Source organism: Lolium perenne, chromosome 3 (genome assembly GCF_019359855.2).
Source record: "Lolium perenne isolate Kyuss_39 chromosome 3, Kyuss_2.0, whole genome shotgun sequence".
Taxonomy (NCBI): domain Eukaryota; kingdom Viridiplantae; phylum Streptophyta; class Magnoliopsida; order Poales; family Poaceae; genus Lolium; species Lolium perenne.
In genome coordinates, this window is record NC_067246.2 from 129,867,280 (window position 1) to 129,873,305 (window position 6,026).

Below are 6,026 nucleotides of genomic sequence, written 5' to 3' on the forward strand. Positions count from 1 at the left end.
ACCAAAACAATAAAGTATCACCTTTACCATGAATAATAGCTGCTACTCCTCTAAAATTATCAACCTGCTTCATGACATCTCTCCACCAAAAGGAACCACACAATACTTAATGCAATTGTCTGTTGTTAGTAACTTAATACTGGAGGGGGTTCGGATGATAACCTGAAGGTGGACTTTTTAGGCATAGATGCATGCTGGATAGTGGTCTATGTACTTTGTCGTAATGCCCAATTAAATCTCACTATACTCATCATAATATGTATGTGCATGGTCATGCCCTCTTTATTTGTCAATTGCCCAACTGTAATTTGTTCACCCAACACGCTGTTTATCTTATGGGAGAGACACCTCTAGTGAACTGTGGACCCCGGTCCAATTCTCTATACTGAAATACAATCTACTGCAATACTGTTCTACTGTTTTCTGCAAACAATCATCTTCCACACTATACATCTAATCCTTTGTTACAGCAAGCCGGTGAGATTGACAACCTCGCAGTTTCGTTGGGGCAAAGTACTTGGTTTGTGTTGTGCAGGTTCCACGTTGGCGCCGGAATCTCTGGTGTTGCGCCGCATTACATCTCGCCGCCATCAACCTTCACGTGCTTCTTGACTCCTACTGGTTCGATAAACCTTGGTTTCTTACTGAGGGAAACTTGCCGCTGTGCGCATCACACCTTCCTCTTGGGGTTCCCAACGGACGCGTGTCGAACGAAAAGACAATACGTAAATCACGCGCATCAATGTTCAATCTCTTAAAGTTAGCAATGAACTAGAAAATAGCAAGGTGTTACGGTCATAGCTAGGAATGAACTAGAAGAGCTTCAGACAAACAAGCATCTGAACCCAGAACATGGCGCTAAAAAAAGGGACTTACATTAGGAGAAGCACTCTGTGGGAGTCACAGCAGATCTTCCTGGGGTTGATAGATCCGGTGATGAAGTACGCTACATGTGCTACTTGGGGTTGGAGAGACGGCCTTTACAATTCATGGTTACTCATCTCATCTGCAAAAACGTAACGGCGCGTCGTTAGCACAAACAGGTTCCCCCAAGATTAAACAAGAACTTGCAGGCAAGCAATAGAAAAGCGACAGTAGAAGAGTTTACACCATGCACGGCGCCGGTCAAGCAGATCTGGTTCATGCACAGCGGTGTCGGTGAGCAAGATCCGATGCGGTGGACGACGGATCCGGCGAAGCGGCTCCGGTGGGGTGGACGAAACCGCAGCTGAAGCGGCTGCGGTAGACTGCTGGATGAGCATATGGTTTCGAGGTTCGGCGGGGATGATCCGGCCCGGTTGATGATGGCGTCCATGAAGCGGCTCCGGCAGGCAGCCGGATGACGAGGATCGCGAGGCCTCGGGTAGGCCAGGGAAGTCCGGCGGGGATGTTCCGGTGCGGTGGTCGTGGAGGTGGGAGAGAGAGGGACTTGGGAAGTTCCGGTGGGTGGTCTGAGGGAAATGATTTTTTTGGGGAGGGTTTCCGGGCTAGGGAGGTGGTGATAGAAAAAATGACGGGCAGACCCCCCCACCAACCGACTTTGCTGTCATCTCCACAGGGGTAGAATGGGAATTTGGAAGCGTGTGAAATTTTTGTATTTTGTGGGTGGGAAGTTTTGCCGCTATGAGATTTTGAATTTGGCTACCGTCCAACTATAATGATAAAAAATTGTGAGACCGTACTAGTACCTCTGTTCAAGGCCGAGTGCAAAATCAAATCATCATCACCTTGAATATCGGTCACTACCATGATCATGATCTATCTCTGAAATTAGTGTATCCGCTAGATCTTGCAAAGTATAATGATAAAAAGAATTGTCAGACCGTACTAGTACTTCTCTTCTAGGCCGAGTGAAACATCAAATCATCATCATGTTGAAAATTTGTTACCATGATCATGATCTACCTCTGAAAATGGGCGCATCCGCTAAAACTTGCAAAGTATAATGATACAAAATTGTGAGACCGTACTAGTACTTATGTTCAAGGTCGAGTGCAACATCAAATCATCATTACATTGAATATTGTGTTACCATGATCATGATCTATCTCTGAATTTGGCGCATCCGCTAAATCTCGCAAAGTATAATGATAAAAAAATTGTGAGAATGTACTAGTACTTATGTTCAAGGCCGAGTGCAGGATCAAATCATCATCATGTTGAAATTTGTTACAACGATCATGACATATCTCTAAAATTGGCGCATCCGCTAAATTTTGCACGTGGCGCATGTCGGTGCGGAGCAACAGGTCGGTGATATCAAGGTTGAGGCGTCGGTAGCTTCATCGGGCCCTCTTCTTTTGATAGATCTTCCACATAGCGCGGTGCACCGCCTGCCGAGAAGAAGTCACATGTGAGACCGAGGTGGAGACGTCGCCGGCAACCTCGAGGCGCGGCCACCCTTCTACGAGCCAGCGTCGACTCAAGGTATGAATCCATGCGTTCTCGCGCCCTTCCAACGATGAAGTGGGATGCCTTAGATTTATTGTTCTTCTCTTACAATTATTTCGAGCTGAACATGTGTGCTCTTTCTCTAAATATATTGCTTGAAAAGCTAACCAAGTTACTTAAATTCACTTTGTTCTTAATCTTGCGTGCTAATTTTGTTATTTTTGCTGACGGTGGTGCGCGCAATGAGATTTATTTGTGGGTGTGTTGAGCTATTAGGCCTAAGTCGAAATCCTCAGCTAAACGAGGCATCAGCTTAACACATAGAAAAAGGTGTTCAATCTCACCCACAATGTCCTCTTCTTTCCTCTTCCTTTATTGGAACTTGTTTTGCAGACAAGGAAAGTGGCACGTGTAATGTGAGTAAAACCCTCTTAGCCAAAATCAGCCATGAGCAAGATTTTATGTATTGTAGATGCCCCAATTGACTCTCATCCCCAATGTAGTCTTTTTTTATGTCGGTATAGACTTCTTTACTGGATGTATACTATCGTACATGGCATGCATTTGCCTAATGAGCAGCATTGTATTGCTACTCCCTCGCTCTGAACTTTAAACAGGACCAGGAGCATGAGGGCCACATTAACCCACGATCCTGAAAAACTGTTGGTCTATCCCGAGAAACGAGGAGGTTTAAGAAAACGAGGAGTCCAGCGCGTGCGGAAGGTGCTTTAATCGTGCGAGCATGTAGGCCGAAATGAGGAAACTAGCGATTACTTTCTCTCCTGCCAGTCTTATACCTTAATAAATGGGCAAACTGAGCACGTTGTAGCTAATCCTTTTATTAATTAAGCAGCTATATTAGTCAATAAGATTGCCTTATGTTTTTCCTCAGTTTTCGCCAAGCCCTTATTTGTAACCCGCAGAAGGAGCTCAAACGGGAGGATTCCCGTTTAGTTGACCGTTCCGTGCTGACGTGTGGGGCTAGTAGAAAGGGACTGCGTGGGACAGGACGAGACCGCGTTTGGTTGTACGTGAGCAGGAGCTGGGTTCTGTCTCTCCCAGCATGAATTGGCATTTTTAAGAGCACCTTTTCCCCTCTCTCAAAAAAAAGAGCACCTTTTCCCCCTCTGTCTCTTTGTCTTTTTTAACCAAATTAGTATCAAATCTAGAGAAGCTTGCATTTCTGTCTTTCTTCAATTATTTGTGCCTTTTGGCCCTCGTTGTTTGCCCAATATGGCAGCAAATCTAGTAGTACTCTCTCTGGTCCATATGTATGTAGTTAAATCTAGAAGCAAATCTCCAGGGTAATGTACGACAAATTCATAGTCATAGTAAATCTAGAAAACATAGTAGGGCCAACAAAATATAGTAGAATAGGGATAGATAATAGGGATCCCTCCCTAGATAATAAGCTGCATACACAGCCGCCAACATAGTAACAGGTTCGAGGTTCTTCACAACACCATCATACTAACAACATAACAACAAGGGATCCCTAGCTAACAACAAAATAGAAGCTACTTTGCAGCAGCATCACACGTCCAGGACTCCGCCTACCCCATCTGCCTCTGCCTCCACTTGTTGCTCCCTTGGGAGCCTTGGGCTTGAGCGGAGGCATGCGCCCGGCGAAGATCTCCACCCGCTGGACGCTGCGGAGGTGCATGCCGAGCGCCTTGTGCTTGGCGCGGAAGGAGTAGGGGTTCACCGACGCGCCGACCTTGGGGAAGATGTTGCCGATGTTCTCGGCATGCGTGAGGAGGCAGTTGAAGTCAGTGCCGCCGAGTCTCCTAGTGCAGAAGGGGCACCTGTAGACACCCTTGGCGAAGTAGGAGACGTACGGGCCGACCTGCAGCCTCCGCAGCACCTGGCAAGTCTTGGTGTGATGGTCCTCATCATCGCTGCCGACGTTGCTGCCAGACACCTGATCCATATCAAACGGGAACTATGAGTGAAGGAGTTGCAACGATGTCTAACGTGCATGATAACAAAGTAAGGAAAAACAGAGCCAGTCTCAGTTAGAGTGGAGACGATTATATGTCTACAGGGATGGTGTTAGCGAACCAAAGCTCATGCACAACAGATTTGTACACAGCAATGGTTCGTTGAACCCACTCTGTAAAAATTTGTGCCCAACGATTCATCATAGGCAAAGAAACAGATTCCAGATCTGAATTTGAACAGATTCCAGATTATTTGCAAAATTAAACGGTTGATATCTTTTGATTCGTGCATAAAATAACTGATTGAGATCCCATGATTACTTGCATAAATTAACTGATTGAGATCTCATTATTACTTGCATAAATTAACCGAACGGCCGAACTCCAAATCTTCAACGAAATCAATAAGGGGTCAAAGCAAAATGGAATAAAATCGGCGTAAATATTAACCCAATACTCATCCATCTACAGATCGGCACTAATAATTACTAGGGAACCAGCAAAAATAGGGTTCAAAGAGGAATGGGGAACAAAAAAAGGGAGCAAACCATAGTTACCTCGTTCCATGGGTCGTCCATGCAGGTGTCGTAGGGGTTCGGAGGCGGGATGTACGGCACCTCCTCATAGGGGTCCCATCCCGGCGGGATCCGACCGCCACCGGCGGCAGCAACGGCCGTTGAGGGGACGGCATCGAAGAGGGAGGCGTCGCGCTTGGAGCCGACGGCGTCATGGACGATGGGATTCGCATTCTCCTTGCACATCTCACCGGCAGAGAGGGAGAGGGTTTTTCTCTTTGGAGAAGATGATGATGGGACGTGAGAGGAGGCGTTGCATGAGCTAGTGAGAGTGACAGAGAGAGTGCGAGGAGGCGTCTATAAAGGCGAGGGGTGGTTAATGCAACCCGCGTCCTACGCGTCCACCATTGATCATCTGCACGTCTTGGGCTTCTGCAACGCGACACGCGTCCACGATTGCATGTCTTCGACTTCTGCACCGCAACCCGCGTCTACGCGTCAACAATTGCACGTCTTCCACTTCTGCACCGCAACACGCGTACTCGAGTCTAACCCTGGAAATTTAGCATTTTTTGTGTGCTCAGTTTTCCCCTTGAGTGCTAATACTGGCTAGTGCAATATACTCAGTTTCATCTCAAGTGGATGGTCAACAGAGAGTCAACAAATGGGATTATCAAGCTTAATATTCGTTATCACGTGTTAAACTTGTCTAAATCTTGGTCAAACCTAGGATTTGATCAAGATTCAAATGGGCAGAAAATTCAAAAAAAAATAGAAAAATGAAAAACCAAAGCACATAGTCTTGTTATGTCATATAGTAAGCATAAACAAGGTCTAGACATATTCAAACCATACAAATCATGTATCTACCATCTAACCCCTAAACTATGTCTTATGAAGTCAAGCATGAATAGAACTGGTTTCGGGTTTCAAACATGGAAATTTCAAAAACCTCCCAAAAACTTCATTTTAGAGTGACAAAGAAGGATACATGCTCCCCTTTTCATTTTCATGTTTTAAACTTGAACGTTTAAATCTTGGTCAATCCTAGGATTTGACCAAGATTCAAATGGGCATCAAAATTTAAAAAAATCAGAAAAATGAAAAACCAAGGCACATAATTTTCTTATGTCATATAGTAAGCATTCAAGTTGATAAACAAGGTCTATAAATATTCAAA